This window comes from Pristis pectinata, chromosome 23, assembly GCF_009764475.1.
Source record: "Pristis pectinata isolate sPriPec2 chromosome 23, sPriPec2.1.pri, whole genome shotgun sequence".
NCBI lineage: Eukaryota > Metazoa > Chordata > Chondrichthyes > Rhinopristiformes > Pristidae > Pristis > Pristis pectinata.
In genome coordinates, this window is record NC_067427.1 from 30151098 (window position 1) to 30177417 (window position 26320).

General features: G+C 48.0%; 1 long non-coding RNA gene across 1 annotated transcript; it reads left to right on the plus strand.

Annotated features, from left to right (window-relative positions):
• The first annotated feature begins 12935 nt into the window (after positions 1-12935).
• Positions 12936-21461, plus strand: LOC127582207 (uncharacterized). The gene is made up of 5 exons (XR_007958078.1): positions 12936-12997; positions 15788-15853; positions 16229-16282; positions 17341-17412; positions 21424-21461. It is a non-coding gene; the product is annotated as an uncharacterized LOC127582207 (long non-coding RNA).
• Positions 21462-26320: the final 4859 nt, after the last annotated feature.

Sequence of the window (26320 nt, forward strand, 5' to 3'; positions counted from 1 at the left end):
CGTGTTGCATGCTTCTGTGAATCAATTAGTTAATTGTGAAAGAGTTGATGTGGGTGGAAGGGGTGGGCGGTGTTGCGGAGTGGAGGTGGTGGGTGGTTCTGGGACAAATACTTCACATGGGGTAGTTGGAACCTGGAATTTTTTGTCACAAGCAAATGTTCGAGCAAAGCTCAAGATATTTTTCAAAGGGAATTAATTTTACGAAACATTGAAGGTTCTGGGAACAACTGGAGTCAGCCAGAGGCACCTGTAGAGAAGCAGGTTGGAACAATATTCTATCTCAAAGGTGCAGCCCTTTGGTTACAACTTCATTAATACATTGAAACTTAGAGTTGGCAATTGTTGGGAGGAATACTGCTGGAATGACTGAGGTATTCATCGCATGAATTTATCAACTATGCGGTGTATTCATAATAGTCAAATTATCGTGCCAAGGGAGACAACCATACAAGGAAAGAAAGAACAGAAAAATGCTGAGACGGTGCTTTTGAAACGTCAAAGCTTCAGCAGATAGCTTCCCGTCAAGTTCTAAAGCAACAGTTTATGCTCCAATATCCAGGCCCCATTCCTCTGGAGAAATAAAACACAGCACACTGATAGGAGAAAGGAAGAGCCTGGCGTTAACATCTGTAGACACATAAAACAGTTGAATCTATTAAGAGAACTGCCTTCAGAGTGGCTTAGCAGAAACAACGGCAAAAAATTGAGATGAAGGGGAGCAGCTACATTATCTATTCAGGGAAGAGTGGATTGACTTGTCTTTAATGGGTTGAGATAATTAAGATAGAGTTGGACAGGGAGCATTTGTCAGCCCTTTAAAACAGGGTATAAGTGTGTACACAAAGGGCAAAAATCTCGGAGCCAATGAGAGCTCAATGAGGTGGATCCTTCAATTCTGCCCTTGGTATATTTTATTGAAGATATTTATTAAATGTATTTATTTATTTACTCGTCACAAGTACATCCAAACACACAGTGAATTGCGTCTTTTTACTTTACTAAGTATGTGCTGGGGGCAGCCCGCAAGTGTCGCCACTCTTCAGGTGCCAACATAGCATGCCAACTGCTCCTAACCAGAACGTCTTTAGAATGTGGGAGGAAACCGGAGCACTCGGAGGAAACCCACGTTGACTGGGGAGAACATACAAACTCCTTACAGACAGCAGCGGAATTGAACTAGGGTCGATGGCGCTGCAATAGCCTTACGCTGACCGCTACACCACCGTGCTAACAGTGCATACGGGCATTTTCACCTAAGATTGGGGAGTTCATTTAGTGCATTGAGTTCAAAGATGCATCTAATAAACTATTATATTTTTGTCCCATGCCTCAGTGTGGTCGGCATTTTCTGTGACTGCCTCGAGACAATTTAACTACATGAAAAGATGTTGCGTTGGTGTTCCTGATATAAAGCGTTTACTTCAGAGATTTACTGACCAGCTCTTCTCTCTATTGCCTCTCGGGGAGGTTGTTTTACATAAAAATTCTATTAAATTTGTCATGTCGATATCAGTGATACTGCAGCCAATAAGGAACTGAATGGAGCTGCTCATTACTGTGAGTGACCACCGCTGCAGACGGACTGCACTGCCACACGGTCAGGCGTGGCAGCTGTGCAAAGAGCCCCACACACTGACCGGCCGTGCTGTAGCAACGTCAATGGGACGGAGGCGAAACTGTGCCGAAAGGAACAGTTTAAAGAAAGAAATGAAAAACAACAGTTCCATGCATTTACTTTTATTGAATTTTTTAAATTTCTTTGCAGAACAACCCGAGGTTATACAGAGCACACAGGCAAGCAAGGGAAGGAAGAAGCAGAGACACTGAGTCCATCACGGATATGGATTAAATGTTGTGTATTTCTGAGATGATACGAAATCAGGACATTATCCGTCACGAATTCAATCTGAATTCCTGTTTAAACGAAAGGCTGAGTGCAGCCAATTGTTATTGGATCTCACCAGCAGTGTTCTCCAGGGTCCTGCCCTGTGCCCAGGACGGACACGTTGCATTTAAATATTTGATGGTTTCAACCACTAACCTGAACTGTAACTTAAAAGATCAAGTTCTAATCATTGTGTTTGGTGTAATTTTCACATCTTGCACTTGAATGAAGTTGATGTCATTCAGTGTCTCAGAGTCGCACTGACCCAGCAGAGATTTCGAACTCAGCAGCACAGATTTCACTTGTTAAAGCACAATCGGCGATTCCTCAATGTCAGTACAGGCAGATGAAGAGCTGGTGTTGTAGTTCAGAGTTTCAGCATTCATTCAATGGTCATTCTCTCCCAGATGAAACATATCGATCAAACTGCACCAGAGACAAAACAGATGAGTTATCCGTCTCAGCAATCTTTGTTCAGTATTACACGAAGTGAATGTAAGGAATCCCATTGTCCCGTGTTACAGCCGATCGATGGAATGAATCGCCGTGTTGCCATTGCACCTGCTCTGCGCTGAATTCCCGTGCCGTGTATCCCACGCACCCTGTTATGCAATCCCTTGTTGGGCATTACACCTGAGCCGTGTAACACACTCCCTGGTATTTCCTCTGTGCTGCAATGAATTGCTTTGTGCTCTGTATTGGATGGTCTATATAATGGATTCCCCTTTGTTCTAATACACCATCTCTGATGGGATGTCCCGCTATCTATCACACCTGCTCTGTGTAACGTTGGACAGAAATGTGACCGCGCAAAGACAAGGGCACAGAAAACGAATGAGCTTTTCGGAATGCTGTTTCCTGACTACACAGGCATTAATGTAAAGCCGCCACAGAACCACAGGGAGGTCCACAGATGCTCCCGTTGTGAAACAAGTGGGTCGGTGTCTGCCCTGGTGGCCGTCTGCCGTCGTGGGTCTCAGGAACATTGTGTCCATTCCATCTGCTCGTCGAAACTGGGCTACGAGGGCAACAAGGCGTTTCCATCGTAAGAGGGGAAGAAAAGAGATTCTGTGGACGTGAAAGAGACTCTCGGATGGTATGTTGCCTCCCCGGTACCAGGGGCAGGGACGTCTTCGATCAGGTCCACAGCATTCTGACGGGGAGGGTGAACATCCAGAGGTCGTGGTACATATTGGTACCAATGACATAGGTTGAAAAGAGATGAGTCTTGAACAGGGAATATACGGAGTTAAGCAGGAAGCTGAAAAGCAGGACCTCAATGGCAGTAATCCCTGGATTGTTGCCTGTGCCACTGAGGGTAAGAACGGGATAATTTCGCGGAGGAATCTGTGGCTGAGAAATTGGTGCAGGGGGCAGGGTTTCAGATTTGTTGATCATTGCGATCTCTTCTGGGCAAGCTACGAACTGTACAAAAGGGACGCATTGCACCTGAACTGGAGGGGGAACAATATTCCTGCGGGCAGGTTTGCTAGAACTGTTGGGGTGGGTATAAACTATGACGTGGTGGCCATTACGGAGACTTGGCTATCGCAAGGGCAGAAGTGACTGCTAGATATTCTGGGCATTAGATGTTTCAAAAGGGAGAGGGACAGAGTTAAAAGAGGTGGGGGAGTAGTTTTGCTGATTAGGGACAGCATCACAGCTGTAGGAAGGGAGGATGTCCTGGAGGAATTGTCCACTGAGTCAGTGTTGGTGGAAGTCAGAAACAGGAAGGGTGCGATCACTATATTGGCAGTTTTCTACAGAACCCCCAATAACAGCAGAGATGCTGAGGAGCAGACCAGGAGGCAGATTTTGGAGACGTGCAAAAATAACAGGGTTGTTGTCATGGGTGATTTCAACCTCCGTAATATTGATTGGCACGTCTTTAGTGTAAAGGGGATAGATGGGGCAGAGTTTGTTCGGTGTGCACAGGAAGGATTCCTGACACAGTTGACGAGAGGAGAGGCCACACTGGACCTGGTACCAGACAATGAGCCTGATCAGCTTTCAGATCTCTCGGTGGGACAGCATTTTGGAGACAGTGACCATAACTCGTTGACTTATACCACAGCCTTGGAGAGGAAGTGGAGCAGATGATATGGGAAAGTATTTAATTGGGGGATGGGGAATTTTGATGCTATTAGGCAGGAACTTGGGAGGGTAAATTGGGAAGAGATTTTCTTGGGGAAATGCATAGTGGAAATGTGGAGGCTGTTTAAGGAATACATGCTTGGGACTCTGGATAGGTTTGTCCCATTGAGGCAGGGTAATGATGGTAGAGTGAAGGAGCCGTGGTTGACACGAGATGTAGAATATCTTGTCAAGAGGAAGAAAGAAGCTTCCCTGAGATTTAGACAGCATGGATCTGACACGGCTCTGGACAGTTACCAGGTAGCCAGGAGGGAGCTTAAGAATCTCTTAGCTTAACAGACTCTTAGATACACACATGAAAGAAAGAAAAAAAGAGGGATGTGTGGGAGGGAAGGGTTCGATAGATCTGAGAGCAGGATAAAAAGTCAGCACAACATTGTGGGCCGAAGGGCCTGTACTGTGTTGTAGTGTTCTATGTTCTATCTTTGTATTTGGCAGGAGGAGTGAGCTGCTGTTTCAGACTGAACACATTCAGCACTGCTGAATGCACTGAGGTTGGAGCCACCTTTCCTGCTCTCAGAGAAGGGTCGCCGAGACCTAGACTGTGAGCTGGGCGGTCCAGGTACATTGTCGCATCATCTTTCCAACACACTACCCCCCCCCCCCCACTCCCCCCTGAGGACTCAGTTCTACGCTGGGGCTGGATTCAGACCAGACCGCAAAGGAAGAGAATTAGTGTTGGAGTCATTCAGCTGCCCCGGCAGAATGGAGGGCGACCACGGATAACACGGCCAACAGTCCGAGAAGAGACAATGCCTTCATTTTTGCAAGCTGAGATGTCGAGTAGTGAGCTGCCGTTCCTCCTGCTCTTCAAATACTCTCGTATCATCACATCTCAGTGCTGCCCCCCACCCACACCCCCACCTCAGTTTCCAGGAACACCTTTCTCCATTGTCGCTGCGGTGATAACCAGGTCGGTAATCGGGATCCGGGTAATGATCAATCGAGATAATGTCAGATCTCAACTCCGTCACCACACAATGTGAAAGCTTTTATTGTTCTTTTCTTATTTCCATTCCTGTTATTCAAATGAAGAAAGCTGCTTATCGGAGAAAGTCAAGGTGAGACGTGCAGATCTGAGGCTGTAGTGTTGCTGAGGGCAGAGGGGGAGTCAGTGGTTGAAATAATCCCAGTCCAATACTGAGACAACCTCCACACCAGTTCCAGCAATTCTCCCGTTCCTCTCCCAGTGTTTCTCACTTCTTCCGAGACCCGTTCTCAGGTCCCCACTTCCCCACAGTTTCTCTCCATCCACCCCCATGCCCACATCTGGAACCCGCTCAACTCTTGCCCACTCTGTGTCTGATGCCCCCACCCTGCTCCGGACGTCAGTGACAGCTCGTCGTACAGAGGGAAAGTAGTTTCTCAGTTCAGAACCAACATCCTTGCCCCAACATTTGAGGGTCAGTCTGTGTGCCCACTGCGAAGAATCCCCTCCGGTCCCCAGTCCTTGATCCAGTGAGAACCACCATCACCAACTCCCGTCGCAGTCTCCCCCCCACCAACCCACCTCCTCCCCACCCCCCACCCCCACCCCCACCCCCACTCCAGTCTGCCCACATTCACACTGCAGAAGTCATACAAAATCTCGGGACCGTGTGCGACCCAAGACCGAACTTCAAATCTCAGTGATCAGATCTAGAGATGCTGCAAATATTGAACAGGACAGGCAGCATCTCAGGTGGGAGAGAGTCTTAATGTTTCTGGTTTAGAACCTCTCACCAGATCTCCAAACACCCGATCCTTCCCACCTCCATCACCAATTATTTCCACCCAACAATATCAGCAGCTCCAACTGCTCTTCAACATCTGGAACGTTTGTTCTGATCCATCCCTGTGCTTTTCTCTGGAGGATCGCATCCTCTACTTGAGGAAATCCTATCCTGCCGACCACTGTCCTGCATATTTCCTGGTATTTTTTGCAATATTTGAGCACACCATTGACCCATTGTGTAACTGTCGACTGTTGAAGAAACCCCATAAACCCCATTCCGCTGTAACCCTCTCTCTCTCGCACATCCTCACCAACTCCCCCCGATTCACATTCCACCCACTTCCACCAGGGGTAATCGACAGGAACCGATTAACCTCCCGGCCTTCATGTCTATGGGATGTGGGAGAAACGCAGAGCATCCGGGGCAAACCCACACAGTCACAGCGGGAGCATGCAAACCCCACATCGACAGCACCGGGTGTCATGATCGAACCCGGGTCCCTGGAGCTGTGAGGCAGCAGAACTAACTGCAGTCACTGTGCCCATCACGGCTTCCTGTCGTATTACGTTCATTTGTATCAGATTTCCACCCCTGTGTTGGTCTTCAGCTCCCTGCTGGCTTCACCCATTCTGCCTCTACAACCTTCGACAGCCTTCATTTCCACCTCATCCTCAGCCCGGCAACACTGACCTGTGATGGACCCTCTGTCTACCCCACCCCCTCTCCATCCTCCCTCCTGCCTTTGGTGACTGATATTTGATATTTTAGATATTTATTTATTCGTCGCATGTACATCGAAACACACAGCGAAATGCGTCTTTTTGTGTTACGGAGAACGTGCTGGGGGTGGTCGGCAAGTGTGGCCACTCTTCCGGCGCCAACAGAGCATGCCCACAGCTCGTCACCTGTCCGTCTTTGAAACGTGGGAGGAAACGGGAGTACCCGGAGGTAACCCACGCAGACATGGGGAGAACGTACAAACTCCTTAACAGCGACCGGAATTGATCCCGGGTCACTGGCACTGTAATGGTGTCACGCTCACCGCTACACACTGACCCCTGGAACGGCCTGTCTCACCCTCCCTGCCTCTCCCCTTTGCCTCTGCCTTTAAAACATTCTCATTTGTATCTCTCCAACCTCCCTCTGCCAACTCCTGCGAAGCTGTTGCGGTTGACCACAGCAGAATACAAATTTGCCATTCATCCAATTTCCCAATAATTTTAATCATTTAACAGTTTTAATAAGTTATCCATTCAGAGCTCAATTCACCTGTCCTAACAAAGTGAAACGAGTCTCATCACCCGCTGGGCACTCATTTTCTCAGCATTAACCCCTTGCCCACTGGGCACCCTCTGTCTCAGCATTAGCCCCTTAACCACTGGGCACCCTCTGCCTCAGCATTAGCCCTTGCCCACTGGGCACACTCTCTTAGCATTAACCCCTTGCCCACTGGGCACCCTCTGTCTCAGCATTAGCCCCTTGCACACTGGGCACACTCTCTCAGCATGAAACCATTGCCCACTGGACACACTGATTCAACACTGAGCAGCACAGCTGGTGGAACTGTTCCCTCACAACTGCGGCGACTGGGGTTCCAACCAACCCTCTGGTCCTGTCTGTGGGAACGGGTGTGTTTCCCCAGGTGCTCCCACATCCAAGAGCCTTGCTGTTTGATGCACTCGCTGGCTGCTGTAAATTACCCCTGGTGTGTAGGTGAGTGGAGAACCTGTGGAGAGTTGCTGGCAAGAGAAGCAGGATAAACAAAAGGGATCGGCGTAAATGGGTGAAATGGGTGTTTGATGGACAGCACAGACTGAGTGGGCTGAAAGGCCTGTTGTTGTGTTTCTGCATGACTCTCGAAGATGCACAGTGTTCACTGAGCACACATTAAAGCCTCTTTATCTTAAAGCAGCAACATTCTGACCGAGGTTGGTGAACCAATGGCACCAGTAGAAATAAATGGGCTTGTACTCAGGCCTCTGGATAGAGGAGATTACAAAGTGACTAACGCTGTAGATTTAATATTACGGGAGGCTTAACATTTAGACGAGATCAGCCAAATGGAGCAGGAGGCAGGAGAGTGCTGACATTGAAAGTCAGGATAAAGGCAGCAGGTAGGAAGGGTTGGAGCTCGGAAAGGAGCTGAGAAGCAGCAAGGGGAAGAACACTGGTGGGGCTTGTTTCTGGGCCACAGACTGTAAGGGTGATGGAGGGAGACGTCGACATCAGGGAATTCAAGCTGAATGTAACAAGTGTGACACAATGATCATGAGGGTCTTCAATCACTTTATGGACTTGGTGAATCAAACGAGGAGTAATGGTGTGGAGGGTGAATGACGAACTACATCACTCAGTGTGAGGAGCTCTCGCCTCCTGAGTCAAATAGCTGGGAGTTCATCCCACTGCAGAGAGCTGGTACACAATGTAAGTTGACACTGTGATGCGTGTCACCCTGTTATAAGCTCCACTGTTCAGGGGAGACGTTGAACCATGGCCCCATGAGCCCTGTTGTCACTGTGAATGAACCACATGGAGACTGGAGCTGGAGATGTAAAAGCCCTCCTGGAGAAATTCCGAAGAAACTCAGGAGACTCTCTCCAAGCTCCAGGTGCAATTTTATACCCTTGACAACAAAGATAACTGCAGGTTTGTTGAATGTGATGTTTGCAATGATGAGGTTTACTTTAATACTTTGAGTGCAGACGAATAATTTCACTGAATTACACATTTACAGTGGGACTCACTGTAACTGACATGACATCACTGAACCTTTTTTGGGGCAAAGTAATTCACATGAATGATCTCCAATCTTCTGAGGTCGAAACCCCCGACATCATAAAGTAGTGCTGTGAGGACTGTACATAAATATCCCAGTTGTTGATGGACAGAGCAACTATGCCTGTGACCACATTTGATGTGTTTAGTGACAAAATAAGTCTGCTTGAAACCATCCTTTATCTCTGTCACAATGGTGTAAAATAACTTCGAGGAAGATGTCAGATACAAGCCAATAAACACAGCCCCACTGTCTGTGCAATGCACACGAGGACGTTTCCTGGTCATGTTCGTTAACAAACCATACGTATTTCTTGGGCATTCTCTGCTGTGCCATGCTCTGTAGACACTTCTGATTGTTGACAGAGCTGTCATTTTAATTTCAAGATTTATAACTGCTGGTAGTTTATGTTTGAACAGGTTTTAAGGCATGTTCTCGTTTTTATGAATGCCTGCTATCCAGATAATTCCTGAAGGACGTGCTATGTCGAACAATCCTTAACAGGCACTCTCAGCTGGACATAGAAGAAGGGAAAGGCAGTTCTTTCTTGTGACCTGACCGATAATCACCTGGTGGTCACCATTGACCAGAACTTAACCAGATCAGCCACATCAATACCATGGCTACAAAAACAGGTCAGAGGTTGGGTATCCTGTGGCAACACCTCCTGACACCCCACAATGTGCAAGGCACAAGGGGAGAGTGTGATGGAACACTCCCCATTGCCTAGATGAGTGTAACTCCACAAACACTCGACATCCAGGACAAAGAGCCATTTGATCAGAATCCATCCATCACCACCCTCTCTGCCCACCACTGACACACAACGGTGGGAATGTGTGATATTGAGGGAAATTTATTCTTATATATTAAAAATGATCTTTACTCATCAAGATACATACAGGAAATACAAAAACAAAAAAAAACAGTGCAGTGTTCTCTTTACATTCATAGTGTCCTCCACTCTATACATTCAGAGTGTTATCAGTTCTGTACATTGGTAGTGTTGCCCATTCTGTGTACAGAGCAACATTACCACTCCGTCGCCTCCTTAGCTGATCCAGACCTCAGTGCTTCAGAGGCTACAACACAGGGCTCAGCCCCTCAATGTCTCCTGGCAGCAGGACCTTTGAGTGCAGGGTTTCCCCACAAAGCCTTGGTGTTGGCTTTGGTTTACGTTTGCATTGTGTTGCCATCTACAGAATACTCTGAGTCACTCGCCCAGGCTGCTCCAACAGAACCTGTCATTGGGTTGACCAAGTGAAAGGGCCAACAGAGTAAAACTTCCTCCCGATCACCTTTTGATGCATGAGCTCCCCCGATTCTCACTGCTCATTACTGAGTCCCTCCGCACAGACCTCACCTTCCCTCACTTCTCCTCGAGCTGATGCTCATCCGGATCCCGAAATAACATTGACACTGTCATTAACGTTCATACATGGTCCTCAAACAAGGATATTGGTCAACCTTGTGTGTTATCCAGACAACAATGCAGAATAATGATTATACAGATCGTACGTCTCTCTGATTTCCTATCAGCTTCCTGGAACAAGAAGCTTAATTTTATTTCCTTAATTCAGGTGAAATGAACTCAGAATGGATAACTCATTAAAAACAGTATCGACTAAAGTTTATCTAGAAGTTGGACCAATGGGAAATTTGCATTCTGTTATCGTTAACCGCAACAGCTTCCCAACACTGGACTAAAGTTTGTCTCAGCCAAGTGAGATGAGAACCCTCACAGTCAGCAGTGAGTGAGGGTCTGTTACAGATTGGTGGTTCCTCGGAGCGGACTGCGGCTTCTTTAGATGGTTCTTCAATGTGAGGATCACAAGACAGACTGGGCTTTCTGTGGCTGGTGTCAAAGGGTTGGGAATGGACTGAAACAGTGCAGGGTCTGGCTGCTGGCAGGCACTCTGGTCTCCCAGCGGGCTAGTAACCTGAAAGGGCAGTTGACCAGCGAGGGAGATCGCCTTTAATGTGCTCATTGGGGTCTTGTGTCACAGATAAGACCCTGAATGCGAGGCAGCCACATGAAGGTGCCGGTCATGTACCACACAAGCTGTGCCAACCTGTGGTGACACTGAGGACCGAACCAGTGCTGCTTAAAGGGATGGGGAGTAAAGTGAAACCATCTCCTAAACTGCAAGAAGAAACTGCTGGAAACACTCAGCAGATCAGGCGGCATCTCTGGAAACAGAAACAGATTTGATGTTTCATGCAGAAGACCCTTCACCAGAACGTGTTCCACAGATGCTGCCTGACCTGATGAGTGTTTCCAGCTCCGTCTCCTTGCAATGTGTATGATCCAGATTTCAATTAATTTAGGAACAGGACCATGATGTAAAGTGCCCTGCAAGGAATACATTCTCATCAGCATCGTTCAGGGTGTGTTATTGTGAGCCATCCAGTGCACTCACTGCTCCTCCATACTTCAGGGTCAAACACGGAAACTCTGGTCTTCTTCACACAGTGATTCTGCTCACCAGAGTGTGGGTCTGGAAGGAGGTTCCTCTGCGCTTTGGGGAGAGTTTTGACTCCTCGCGGCTGGGATATGATTTCCACGAAGCGATTAGCACCGACAGTGGGCATTTACACAGCACCGCTGGTGTCACGGGGTTGCAGGGTATCAGAGGGAGAATCGTGGGGGCACCCAGGGGCAGAGTAAGAGGACTGGGCAGAGGGAGGTTGCCGGGACACAAATGAGAATGTTTTCAAGGCAGAGGCAAAGGGGAGAGATAGGGAGTGTGAGACAGGCAGTTCCAAGGTTCAGTCAGGATGGAGAGGGGTGGGGTGGACAGAGGGTCAATCACAGGTCAGAGTTGCCGGGCTGAGGATGAGGTGGAAATGAAGGGTGTCTGAGGTTGTAGAGGCACAGTAGGTGAAGCCAGCAGGGAGCTGAAGAGCAACACAGGGATTGGAATCTCATACAAATGAATGTAATCGGACAGGAAGCAGTGATGGGCACAGAGACTGCAGTGAGTTCTGCTGCCTCACAGCTCCAGGGGCACCGTCTGTCGGTGTGGGATTTGCATGTTCGCCCTTTGACTCTGTGGGTTAGCCCCGGGTGCTCTGCGTTTCTCCCACATACCATAGATGTGCCGGCTGGGAGTTTAATCGGTTCCTGTAGGACACCCCTGGTGTAGGTGGGTGGAAGGAGAATCGGGGGGAGTTGGTGAGGATGTGAGAGTGAGAGGGTTACAGCGGAATGGAGTTTATGGGGTTTCTTCGACAGCTGACAGTTACACAATGGGTCAATAGTGTGCTCCAATGTTGTAAGAAAATACCAGGAAATATGCAGGACAGTGGTCGGCAGGATAGCATTTCCTCAAGTAGAGGATGGGATCCTCCAGAGAAAAGCAAAGGGATGGATCAGGAATAAACGTTCCATATGTTGAAGAGCAGTTGGAGCTGCTGATATTGTTGGGTGGAAATAATTGGTGATGGAGGTGGAAAGGATCGGGTGTTTGGAGATCTGGTGAGAGGTTCTAAACCGGAAACATTAAGTCTCTCTCCCACCTCAGATGCTGCCTCACCTGTTCAATATTTGCAGCGGCTCCAGATCTGATCACTGGGATTTGAAGATCGGTCCTGGGTCGCACACGGTCCCGAGTTTTTGTATGACTTCTGCAGTGTGAATGTGGGTAGACTGGGCGGGAGTGTGGAGTACGACGGGAGTTGGTGATGGTGGTTCTCATTGGATCAAGGACTGGGGACCGGAGGGGATTCTTCACAGTGGGTACACATACAGACCCTCAAAAGTGGGAGCAATGATGTTGGTTCTGAACTGAGAAACTACTTTCCTTTAGTACGATGAGCTGTCACTGACGTAAGGAGCAGGGTCGGACATCAGACACACGTGGGCAAGAGTTGAGCGGGTTCCGGGCTGGGCACGGTGGTGGATGGAGAGAAACTGTGGGGAAGTGGGGAACTGAGAACAGGTCTGAGGAAAAGTGAGAAACACTGGGAGAGGAAAGGGAGAATTGCTGGAACTGGTGTGGAGGTGGTCTCAGTATTGGACTGGGGTGATTTTAACCACTGACCTCTCCTCTGCCCTCAGCAACACTACACCCTCAGATCAGCACGTCTCACCCTGACTTTCTCCGATAAGAAGCTTTCTTCATTTGAATAACAGAAATGGAAATAAGAAGTGGAAGAACAATAAAAGCTTTCACATTGTGTGGTGACGGTGTTGAGATCTGACATTATCTCGATGTGTCAGTACCTGGAACCCGATTACCGGACCTGCTGATCACCGTAGCGAAAATGGACAAAGGTGTTCCTGGAAACTGAGGTGGGGGGTGGGGGTGGGGGGCAGCACTGATATGTGATGATAAGGGAGTATTTAAAGGGCAGGAGGAACGGCAGCTCACCACTCGACATCTCAGCTTGCAAAAATGAAGGCATTGTCTCTTCTCGGACTGTTGGCCGTGTTGTCCGTGGTCGCCCTCCATTCTGCCGCGGCAGGTGAGTGACTCCAACACTAATTCATTCCTTTGCAGTCTGGTCGCAACTCAGCCCCAGAGTACAGCTGAGTCGTCAGGGATGGTCTTTGGGCGAGATAATGGGACAGTGTACCTGGACCTCCCAGCTCACAGTCTGGGTCTCTGTGGCTCTTCTCTTGGAGCAGGAAAGGAATCTCCAACTTCAGTGCATTCAGCAGTGTTGAATGTGTTCAGGCTGAAACAGCAGCTCACTCCTCCTCCCAAATACAAACATTGAACATAGAACACTACAGCACAGTACAGGCCCTTCGGCCCACAATGTCGTGCTGACATTTTATTCTGCTCTCAGATCTATCCAACCCTTCCCTCCCACACATCCCTCTTTTTTTCTTTATTCCATGTGTGTATCGAAGAGTCTGTAAAGCTAAGAGATTCTTAAGCTCCCTGCTGGCTACCTCGTAACTCTCCAGAGCCCTGTCTGATCCATCTTTATAAACCTCACGTAAGATTCCTTCTTCCTCTTGACAAGATATTCTACATCTCGTGTCAACCACAGTTCCTTCACTCTACCATCATTACCCTGCCTCAATGGGACAAAACAATACAGAGCCCCAAGCATGTATTCCTTAAATAACCGGCACCTTTCCACTGTGCACTTCCCCAAGAACATCTGTTCCCAATTTATGCTCCCAAGTTCCTGCCTAATGCCATCATAATTCCCCATCCCCCAGTTAAATACTTTCCCATATCATCTGCTCCTATCCCTCTCCAAAGGTATGGTAAAAGTCAAGGTGTTATGGTCGCTATCTCCAAAATGCTTTCCCACTGTGAGATCTGAAACCTGATCAGGCTGATTGCCTGGTACAAAGTCCAGTATGGCCTCTCCTCTAGTCAGCCTGTCCACATACTGTGTCAGCAATCGTTCCTGTACACACCGAATAAACTCCCTCCCATCTACCCCCTTTCCACTAAGGAGGTTCCAATCAATATTAGGAAAGTTGAAAGCACCTATGACAACAAACCTATTAATTTTTGCACCTTTGCAAAATCTGCCTCCTGATCTGCTCCTCAGCATCTCTGCTGCTATTGGGGTGTCTGTAGATTACTCCCAAGAGAGTCATCACTCTCTTCCTGTTTATGACTTCCACCAACACTGACTCAGTGGACAATTCCTCCAGGGCAACCTCCCTTTCTACAGCAGTGACGCTGTCCCTGATCAGCAAAGCCACTCCCCCACCTCTTTTACCTCTGTCACTGTCTCTTTCGTAACATCTTATCCCCGGAATATCCAGCAGCCATTCCTGCCCTTGCGACAGCCAAGTCTCTGTAATGGCCACCACGTCAAAGTTTATACCCTTCCCAACATTTCTAGCAAACCTGACCACAAGAATATTGTTCCCCCTCTAGTTCAGGTGTAATCCGTCCCTTCTGTACAGGTCGTCCCTTCCGCAGAAGAGATCCCAATGATCAACAAATCTGAAACCCTGCCCCCTGCACCAATTTCTCAGCCACACATTCATCTGCCAAATCATCCTGTTCTTACCCCCAGAGGCGCGAGGCACAGGCAGCAATCCAGAGATTACTGCCATTCAGGTCCTGCTTTTCAGTTTCCTACCTAATTCCGTATATTCCCTCATCAGGACTCACCTCTTTTCGACCTATGGCATTGGTACCAATATGTACCACGACCTCTGGCTGTTCATCCTCCCCGTCAGACTGCTGTGGACCTGATCCAAGACGTCCCTGACCCTTGCACCGGGGAGGCAACATACCATCCGGGAGCCTCTGTCACGTCCACAGAATCTCTTGTCTTCCCCTCTTACAATGGAATCCCGTAACACTACACCTCTCCTCTTCGCTCCCCTTCCCTTCTGCCCCACACGACCAGGCTCAGTGCCAGAGACCAGGTCACTGCTGCTTTCGCCTTGGTAGGGAATCCCCCAACAGTATCCAAAGCGGTATACCTGTTCTCATTAAACGTTGAGATGAAAGGAGTCAGTGAACAATCTTGAAGGCCTCATAACATCCAGAGAGCACGGGGTCGTGATTGGGCCACATTATTTGTTGCTTTCAGTGTGGAGTGAATGAGGAGAGTCTCCCCACCTGAATATTTCCACTCCTGGTGGACCCGGCGGAAGGGGTGAAATTACTGGGCAGGTGACTGACAGACGGAGGCAGAGGGAAGAGGACATGTTACCAAGCCCGACAGTGGGACTCGGAGCAGGGGCCAGAAGGATTGGTCCTGTCCTTTCTCAACGCCGCGACAGTCGTTGGATTTTCTGCACTGGCCGAGTTTTACACAGAACAGAACAGGAATCTTTAACAAAGGCCATTGGTGATCCCAACAGGTCAGAGGTCGGGACGCAGGAAGTGGGCACACAATTTCTGGAAGATAGATTTAACCAGGAAACTTTCTTTAACTGCTGAACCAGTGCATGAGTGAAACTGCGCAGGTGCTGGCTACTCAAATGTCATCAAAGTCTTATATACTGTTTCACAGGGAACTGGTGATTTTATCTGATGTTATTGATGCCAGTTGGTGCTGGTGAATTTATTAGACCTCAGCCCAGCAGGGACATTGATTCTTTAACCACCCTCCCGTTTGAAGCCGTGCCTGTCCTGTAAGCCGGCTGTTGGAGTCACCTTCTGTTATACTGTCCATTCATTGCACAGCTTTCCATTCCATCACCAGCACGGTGTTCATTCTGGACTCAGATCAGTGGGAAACATTGAACAGAGGGCCTGAAGCCATTTAGGAAATAGTCTGCACTGAGGGGTCAAGATACATTACAGCCTGTTGTATTTATTCCAGAGGGAGAACCGCGTGAGGAGGACGGGTCAAACACCGCCCTGACGGAGCTCGAGATGCGAGAGCTGGGTAAGTGTTCACAATCCCTCCTTTGGCTCTCTGAACTGACAGTGACGGGCGAGGTTCCCCTCCCACCACTCCCCGGCTCTACTCGGGGAGAAGTGTCGACAAATTCTTCAGCGGGTTATGTTGACGCTTTGATAGGGACACTGGTGAGACAAGGGAGTAGAACAATGTTCTGAGATCGGTGATGGAGCGGGGTGGGGAGGGGAGGGAGTGGTGTCAAATACACAGCAGTTACCAGATGGCTTCAGCCTCTGCTGCAGCTTATGGGCAATCCAAAGAGGAAACAGCAAAGGTCCCCACTTGTCTGCTTTGAATGTAGAAGAAATTACAGGGATCGTCTCAACTGAATGGCAATACATCGCTGTCTGTCTATTTCAGAAGAGGCACTGCGTGAGTTGGATGCTTCCGAGTACGAGGTTCGCCAAGCACTGGGTAAGAGTCTGGAATGGTGCAATACCTTCGGGAGGGGATTGGTCACTGGGAAACTACTGCTGGGACGCACTGCGAGTGGAGCTGAAGCCTCACAGCTCCATGAGTCGGGTTCGATCCTGACCCCTGGTGCTGTCTGTGTGCAGTTATCGTCATTTCTCTGTATGGAGCCAATATGGAACTGATGGGCCAAATCACCCACCTTTAATGCCGCAAGGACAGGCGGTAGTTCAGTTCTGTCCAGAAATCTGGGCTCAGATTTGAACCCTGAACTTCAGGGAGGATGCATTGACTTTGAAGTGGTCCAGCACAGAGTCACGAGAGGGGCACCAGGAGGACCCGCGACACAAACTTAACTTGTGTTCCCTTCAGTGGATGCAGACACAGAATTTTCTCTGGTGGGGAAATCAAGAACATAGGTACAAAACCCGAAACTTAGACCCGCTCAGGAGCAATGTCTAGCAACAAGGTTTGCCACTAAGTAGAAATTGTAAGCTCCCAGAAAAATTCTTGGATTCTGAGGGAATTGGAGCTCTCGGGACTGAGATCATTTGCAGTTTGTTATGTCCGGCTGCCAGGAGATAATGAGCTAAGCCTGAGATGTATGGACTGCCGAGATCCCAGTGAACGGTTGGGGGCTGAGCAGTCTCCTCCTGTCCCATATGTGGAGTGTGCTGAGCGAGGAGACTTCAGCGGGGTCACAATTTTGTCTGTTCACAGGAGATGAACGTAATGGGCAATGTCAGCATTTCTTGTCCATGCCCGAGTGCCCTGAACTGATCTTGTCTGCGCCAGGACGAAGATGGTCTGATGTAAGGGCAGAGCCGAGGTGTTCTCGGGCATATTCTGGGGCTTTAATTAAAGACTATTTCAACTGCAGAATGAAACGTGGGATTTTTATTGGAAATCTATTTTCCGATAGCAGTTTAGCCCTAAACTTGATAAATAGCCTTGTTATTGTGGAAACCCCAGTGTTCAGTGAAGAGAGTGACCTGCCGTGAGTACAGAGCTCTGAACACTAACGTGCACAAACTCACATTGTCTCTCGTTATGTTGCTCAGCAGCCGAACACCTGCAGAAACGATTCTTCAAAGAAATAGCGGATTTCGTGAAAAAAATCAGGGGAAAAATCAGTAAGTACTTCCTTTGAATAAAAGTCGCCAATCGTGAGAGGATTAAGGGAGGGACATTGGAGGGATGGTCATCGGCATGGTGACAGGACTGGAAAATTTTGGAATGTACTTGGATCCCGGGGATGGAACCAATCTGATGGGTGGTACCTGGGGATTAGGGAGCGGTGGGTTGGCTGGTGGGTGGTGGGGTGTTGTATGAATGTTGTCTGAGCAATGAGACCTATGCACGTTTCACAGGAATATGGAAAGGGGAAATTTGTAGAATTATAATGTGAGCCAGAAGTCGTGGTACGTTTTGCTGCCAACCACGTAGGTAGGAAGAGGGATGAGGTCCTGAAAAGTGAATTTCGGGAGCTAGGCAGAAGGCTGAAGAACAGGTGCTCGAGGGTAGCAATCTCAGGATTTCTGCCAGAGCCACGCGATAGTGAAGGTAGGAAATGTAGGAGATGGCAGATGAATGCGTGGCTGAGGAGTTGGCGCAGGAGGGAAGGTCTTCGATGTTTGGAACATTGGGATCTCTTCTGGGGAATGTGGGACCTGTATAGAGAGGACGGGTTACAACCGAACCCGTGGGGGCCCATTATCCTTGCAGGCAGGTTTGATAGGGTGGTTCGGGAGTGTCTAAAGAAGTTTGCGAGGAGGTTGGGAACAAGAGGGGTAGGTCAGAGGAAGAATTGGATGTGGAAAAGTCAGATAGAACATGTAGAGAGGCTTTGAGGAAGGAGAAGCAGAGTACACGGTATAAAAGTGGAAAGGTGGATGGGCTAAAGTGCCTTTTCCTAAATGCAAGAAGTATCAGGAATAAGGGTGATGAACTGAGATATTGGATGATTACATGGGACTATGATATTGTGGCTTTTGCAGAGACCTGGCAGTCACCATGGCAGGAATAGATATTGAATATCTCTGGTATTCAGTGTTTTAATAGGGATAGGGAGAGGGGGAGAAGAGGAGGTGTGGCGCTACTGATCAGGGTTACTATTACAGCTGCAGAAAGGGTGGATAATGTAGAAGGATCCCCTCTAGAGTCAGTATGGGTGGACGTTAGGAACAGGAAAGGAGCAGTGACTCTACTGGGAGTATTCTATAGACCCCTGGTAGCAGCAGGGATACTGAGGAGCAGATTGGGAGTCAGATTTTGGAAAGGTGCAAGGATAACAGGGTTGTTATCATGAGAGAATTCAACTTACCAAATATTGATTGGCACCTGCTTGGTGCCAAGGGTTTAGACAGGGCAGAGTTTGTTACGTGTCTCCAGGAAGGATTCCTGTCACAGTATGTTGACAGGCCGACCAGAGCGAATGCCATATTATTTCTAGTTTTAGGTAATGAACCGGGTCAGGTGACAGATCTCCCGGTGGGTGAGCATTTGGGGGATTGTGATCACCGCTCCATGACATTTAGCATTGTCATAGACAAGTATAGGAGCAAAGAGGACGGGAAGATATTTGATTGGGGAAGGGCAAATTATGAGGCTATCAGGCTAGAACTTGAGAGTGTAAATTGGGATGAAATTTTTGAAGGGAAATTTACTATGGTGATGTGGTCGTTGTTCAGGGATCTCTTGCTTCGGATGTTAGGGATAAATTTGTCCCGGTGAGGCAGAGAAGGAATGGCTGGGTGAAGGAACCATGGGTCACAAGAGTAGTGGAACAACCAGAAAAAGGCAGCATACATAAGGTGAAAGCAGCAAGGATCAGATAGGGCTCGTGAGGCATATAGAGTAGCAAGGAAGTAACTGAAGAAGGGGCTGAGGAGAGCGAGAAGGGGACATGAAAAGGCTTTGGCGAGTTGGGTTAAGGAGAATCCCAAGGATTTTTTCATGTACGTGAAGAGCACAAGGATGACGAGAGGAAAGGTAGGTCCAATTAGAGACAAAGGTGGGAAGATGTGCATGGAGCTGTGGAAGTGGCTGAGGTTCTCAATGAACACTTCTCTTCAGTATTCACCAGAGAGAGGGGCCTTGATGACGCTGAGGACAGTGTTGGTAAGGTTAATGTTCTAGAGCATGTAGATATCAAGAGAGAGGATGTGTTGGAGCTGTTCGAAAATATTAGGACAGATAAGTCGCCGGGGCCTGACAGAATATTCCCCAGGCTGCTCCACGAGCTGAGGGAGGAGATTGCTGAACCTTTGGCTGGGATCTTTGAGTCCTCATTATCCATGGGAATGGTATCGGAGGATTGGAGGATGGCAAATGTTGTCCTCTTATTCAAAAATGTTAGTAGGGATAGTCAGTGGAATTACAGACCAGTGGGCCATACCTCTGTGGTGGGCAAGCTGTTGGACAGGATTAGAAGAGATAGGATCTACGAGCATTGAGAGAATCATGAACTGATTAGGGACAGCCTGCATGGTTTTGTGAAGGGAAGATCATGTCTCACAAGCCTGATAGGGTTCTTTGAGGAGGTGACCAGGAAGATTGATGAGGGTAGTGCAGTAGATGCGGTCTACATGGATTTTAGTAAGGCATTTGACAAGGTTGCACATGGTAGGCTTCCTCAGAAGGTCAGAGGGCATGGGATCCAGGGATGCTTGGCCGTGTGGGTTCAGAATTGTCTTGCCTGTAGAAAGCAGAGGGTTGTGGTGGAGGGAGTGCATTCAGATTGGAGGGCTGTGACTAGTGGTGTCCCACAAGGATCGTTCCTGGGACCTCTACTTTTCGTGATATTTATTAATGACTTGGATGAAGGGGTAGAAGGGTGGGTTAGCAAGTTTGCAGATGACACAAAGGTCAGTGGTGTTGTGGATAGTGTGGAGGGCTGTCGAAGCTTGCAGAGGGATATTGATAGGATGCAGAGCTGGGCTGAGAAGTGGCAGATGGAGTTCAATCCAAAGAAGTGTGAGGTGGTCCACTTTGGAAGCACAGACTCCAAGGCGGAGTACAAAGTTAATGGCAGGACTCTGGGTAGTGTGGAGGAGCAGAGGCATCTGGGGGTTCATATCCACAGGTCACTGAAAGTTGCCTCACAGTTGCTTAGGGTCGTTAAGTAAGCTTATGGGATGTTCGCTTTTATAAGTCATGGGATCGAATTTAAGAGCCGCGAGGTAATGATGCAGCTCTACAAAGCTCTGGTTAGACCACACTTGGAATAATGTGTCCAGTTCCGGTCGCCTCATTATCAGAAGGACGTGGAAGCGTTGGAAATGGTGCAGAAGAGATTTACCAGGATGCTACCTGGATTGGAGAGTATGGATTACAAGGAGAGACTAAGGGAGCTAGGGCTTTACTCACTGGAGAGAAGGAGGATGAGGGGAGACATGATAGAGGTATACAAAATATGAAGAGGAGTAGACAGCCAGCGCCTCTTTCCCAGGGCGCCAATGCTCAATACAAGAGGGTATGGCTTTAAAGTAATGGGTGGGAAGTTCAAGGGAGATATCATAGGGAGGATTTTCACCCAGAGAGTGGTTGGTGCATGGAATGCGCTACCTGGGGCGGTGGTGGGGGCAGATAAGTTGGTCAAGTTCAAGAGATTGATGGATAAGCATATGAAGGTATTTAAAATAGGGGAACATGTGGGAGAAAGGGGTTAGATAGTCTTACGCGTGGTTCAATGGTTGGAACAACACTGTGGGACGAAGGGCCTGTATTGTGTTGTATTGTTCTATGATTCTATGGTTCTTATGGAGCTGTGATGTTCTCACTCCTGGATGTTTCCAGTGCCGTTTGTATGTGACAGTATGAGGGACTGAACACGCTGTAATCTACAGACGTCCTGTTCTTTACACACCGGCATTAAGCACTCAGTTCGCGACTCGTAGCAGAAAAGTCGGAACCTTGTGTTCACTCACTTCATCAGTGTGCATTCTTCGATCCGACATCACGAAAGGAAAATTTAACGTGGTGTTCGTGCCTTCTGTGCTACCGCGGTGCACAAAGTAGTCCCGCAAAACCGGAGGGATCTCCAGAAATGCGGGTGTCCGATTCTTCCATTAAAGAAACTGCAATGTAGCACAAACATCTAAAGTGAATTTTCCACCAAAGTATCAAATTGCCTCCTATTTCAGAAAACTGGTTCAAAGGATCAAAATCTGGTGCTCCGGCTGAGTGACCCACTGACGCTCTGGTAAGTAATATTCATTCCCAGCTTCTCTCACCCGGAGCTGAACACTTCGGGGCTTTTATTCCTTCGTTACCGAGGGATAAACGGGCGAATAAGCAACAGGTTCTTTCTATTTTCAATGACGTGGTGCCAGATGACAGAAGAATTACAGATTTTAAGACACTTCTCAAGGAAATGGACAGCTGGAATCGGTGTAAGTCCGGGCCGGTGATGTAGAAAGGAGCCATGATGTGCCTTGTGTAACACAGCACTGCGGAATGAACCTGCGCTCAGGTACAGAGCCCACAAGTTAGAGGGAGACAGAATAATTCATCAAGCGTTAATCAATAATTAATCAATAATCGATCCCTGATAGAATAAGTGAGTGGGCGAAACTCTGGCAGATGGATTGCAATGTGGCAAAGTCTGAGGTCTTCCACCTTGGATGGAAGAGGAATAAATCAGAGAGGGGCTGTGCAGGATGTAATAATCTAGGTAGACGACTAACTAAAGGTTCTCGCAAAGATAGAAGCGTCACGATGAAAGTGCAGAGCACCCTTGGGATCACGTTGAGAACTCCCGGATGGCTGTTCCATTATAGTTCCATGAACCTCAGGGCAGACTCTACCTGCGTCAGGTCTTCAGTTCTGGGCAGAGCCCCGGTCACGAGATGTGTGTCCCTGAGCGGAAGATACCAGACGGACCACAACAACACCATTGTTGGTCTGCAACATACCGTTACAGTGACTGGTCTGTGGCGACAGAGCTTCCCACTTCCCTTTTCATTCCAACTTTGATTCCTCCTCCATCCAGGAGAGGACATGGAAACGCCTTGTTGCCATAGCAGCACAGTTGCAACTAGCAAATAGAATGGACACAATGTCTCTGAGACCCACCAAAGCAGACGGCCACCAGGGCAGACACCGACCGATTGTTTAACAACAGGAGCATCAGTGGACCTCCCTGTGGTTCTGTGGAGGATTCAGAAAAGCTCATTCACATTCTGTTCACATGTTGTTACGCGGTCAGATTTCTCACTGACGTTGCACAGAGGAGGTGTGATAGAGAGCGGGACATCCCATCAGAGGTGGTGTAATACAACAAAGGGGGATCCATTATATAGATCATCCATTACAGAGGACAAAGCCAGTCATTGCAGCACAGAGGTAGTACCAGGGAGTGTGTTACATGGCTCAGGTATAATGTCCAACAAGGGATTACATAACAGGGTGCGTGCGATACGCGGCACGGGAACTCAGCACAGAGCAGGTGCAATGGGAACACGGCGATTCGTTCCATCGATCGGCTGTAACACGGGACAATGGGATTCCTTACATAGACGTAGTGTAATACTGAACAGAGAATGTTAAGGACGGATAACTCATCTGTTTTGTCTCTGGTGCAGCTTGATCGATCCGATTCACCTGGGAGAGAAGGACCGTTTAATGAATGCTGAAACTCTGAACTGCACCGTCTGCTGTTCATCTGCATTTGCTGACATTGAGGAATCGCCAATCCTGCTTTAACAAGTGAAATCTGTGCTGTTGTGTTTGAAATCTCTGCTGGGTCAGTGCGACTCTGAGACACTGAATGACATTAACTCATTAAAGTGCAAGATGTGAAAATTATACCAAACACAATGATTAAAACTTGATATTTTAAGTTACACTTCAGGTCAGTGGCTGAAAACATCAAACATTTCAATGCCACGTGTCCGTCCCGGGCACAGGGCAGAACCCTGGAGAAGATTGCTGGTTAGATCCAATAACAATTGGCTCCATTCAGCCTTTTTCTGAAACAAGAACACAGATTAAATTCGTGACGGATAAAACCCTGATTCTGTAACGTGTCCAAAATACACAAAATTTAATCCATATCTGTGATGGACTCAGTGTCACTGCTTCTTCCTTCCCTTGCTTGCCTGTGTGCTCTGTATAACCTCGGGTTGTTCTGCAAAGACATTTTTAAAAATCAATAAAAATAAATGCAGTCAACTGTTGTTTTCCATTTCTTTCTTTAAGCTGTTCCTTTCGGCACAGTTTCGTGCCCCGTCCCGTTGACGCTGCTGCAGCACGGCCGGTCAGTATGGGGGACCCTTTCCACAGCTGCAACGCCGCTGCGTGTGGCGGTGCCGTCCGTCTGCAGCGCGGGTCACTCACGCTACTGAGCAGCTCTTTTCACTTCCTTATTGGCTGCAGTATCACTGATATCTACATGACAAATTTAACAGAATTTTTATATAAAATCACCTGACCGAGAGGCAGCAGGGAGAACAGCTGGTCAGTAAATCTCTCAAGGAAACTCCTTATATCAGCAATACCAAGGCAACATCTTTTCATCTAGTAAATTGTCTGGAGGTGCTCACAGAAAATGCCGAGCACACTGAGGCAAGGAACACATTTAGGATGGCTTACTAAATGTTTGATCGAAGTTGGGTTTCAATAGGGGAGCGAGGGCTATGAGTGCAGGGTATCGGGTGGTGTAGAATTCCCGAGGACAAGGTTCAGGCAAGTTGGAGGAAAGCAAGGGGTCCAGGGAGTTGTCGTGTTGGTGGAGTTAACCGCGAGGGGGAGGGATTTCAAGACAAGAATCCTTTACTTGGAGACGCTGGTACACGAAGAAGCAGTGTACAAAGGATTGACAGGACTGCGTGGAAGTTTGGATAAAGGCCCAGAGTTTGGGATGTGTCCACGTTGAGGCAGGAAGGTTGGAAGTTGGGAAGGAAAGCATTGGGAACATTGAACCTGGATGTTGAACATAAAACCTGTACACATTCAAATCGCCAGTGGCCCGCTCAGACCTCCTTTTCTGCAGGGGTCGTGGGAGGGGGTGGGGTGGTGAATAATGAAGAGGGCTTGTTGGCTCAGCTTATCCTGTACAGATCTGAATGACATTATTTCCTCTGAATAGAAATATGAATTCTGAGGTTTTTTCTTGTGTTTCTCAGAGCCACAGGGCAGGAAGCTGTCAATCGTTAGTGAAGACTCTGATGAAGTCTCCATTTGGTGTCCCAATGCATTGGAAAGCGTTCAGGTGTTTGTGATACACTGCTGTTGGTGTCAATGGTGTCAATACAGAGCACTAACAGTGCCTCATCAGCTCCCTTCCTCAGTTTGCTGGGATATTTCCGTGCTGTGGTGGGGTTGTTGTTGTACATAGGCAGGACCAGCTACGAACTGCGAACACTCTAAAGGACATGGTGTACCTATTTTTAATTAATCTTGTTATTTACTTCTGAATGTAAATTTGCAAACAACTGTGGTGAACTCCTCTTTGGATGATTAATCCAGGGGACAAGACACCACATCACCACTGCTACTTGAAGAGCAGGGTAGTTTATGCGCCACAGCCAATATTCTCTGCAAAGCAGAACCATATGCAGTGACTGGACAGGAGGCCTGTAACTAGCGTTGTTCCGCAGGGCTCGGCGATGGGCGCATTGCTATTTCTCATCTATGTCAATGATTTGGATGTGAATGTACAGGGCATGATTAGTAAGGACCCTGGGGAGTGTTGCGTCGCAGGTAGACAGGGTGGTGAAGAAGGCTTTTGGCACGTTGTCCTTCATCAGTCAGGGAATTGGATATAGACGTTGGGATGTTATGTAGCAGTTGTACAAGACGTTGGTGAGGTCACCTTTGGAATATTGTGCTCAGTTTCGGTCACCTCGCTGTAGAAATGATGCTATTAATCTGGGAAGAGTGCAGAGCAGATTTAGGAGGATATTGCCGGGACTCGAGCGACAGAGTTATGGAGAAAGATTGATTAGGTGTTATGAGAAAGGTTCTTTTGGTATCTTAAAGATAAAGGTATCTGGACACACAGTTTTTGTACTTTAAAAGGAGGATTTCATTCACAAAGTCCGACGTGGGAGCAGAATGTGAGGAATAAATGCACCCTCGCACACTCACACTAGGGTGATCGCGAAACGTGGGGGGAGTCACAACAGGGGTGAAGTGCACACATGCTCACTCACACACACACAACGAACTAGTACAAACGATCAGGGAACGAACAAATATGTTGTCTGGACCCCCTGAATCGGGACAAACAACGGCTCTACGCTACTGAGAATCTACTCAGGACGCTCCTAGACCCCTGTGGAAGTGCACCTTCTCACCTGTGGTTACTACCCCACCAGCAATCGGAAAAGAGGAAGAGAGCCCACGTGTACCATCTTTTATACGGCTGTAGCGGGCTCAGGTGAAAAAAAGCCAATGATTCAAGTCCAAGAAGAAAGGTGGGTCACGAGCCAATACTCAGGTGTGCTCTTTTATGGGTGGGGTGGAACCGGATCCTTGATCGACAGTGGTACAGCTACCAACCTGATAGGCAATGCTATCATCCGACCATGGGGGTCAGTAGTGTTGTCACTGTCATCTGACCCCTGGTCTTTCAGACTACAGCAGGTTGGGACTTTTTTGATTGGAATGTAGGAGAATGAGGGGTGATCATTTCGAGGTTTATAAAATCATGAGGGACATAGATAGGGTGAATGCACACAGTCTTTTTCGCAGGCCTGGGGAATAAAGGGCTAGATGGCACCGGTTTAATTTAATAGGAACTGAGGGGTAACTCTTTCACCCAGAGAGTGGTCAGTATATGGAATGAGCTGCCAGAGGAAGTGGTTGAGACAGGTACATGAACAACTTTTCAAAGGTACTTGGACACAACATTCAGAGGAAATACATCAATTAAACATATATTACACAAGAAACAACATAATTAGAACACAAAAAAGGTTAAACAGGGCATACAGGCGATCAAAGTAAGTAAGAAGCAGAGTCACTGAGTCCATCACTGATATGGATCAAATTTTATATATTAATTTTGAGATGTTACAGAATTAAGTCTTTATCTGT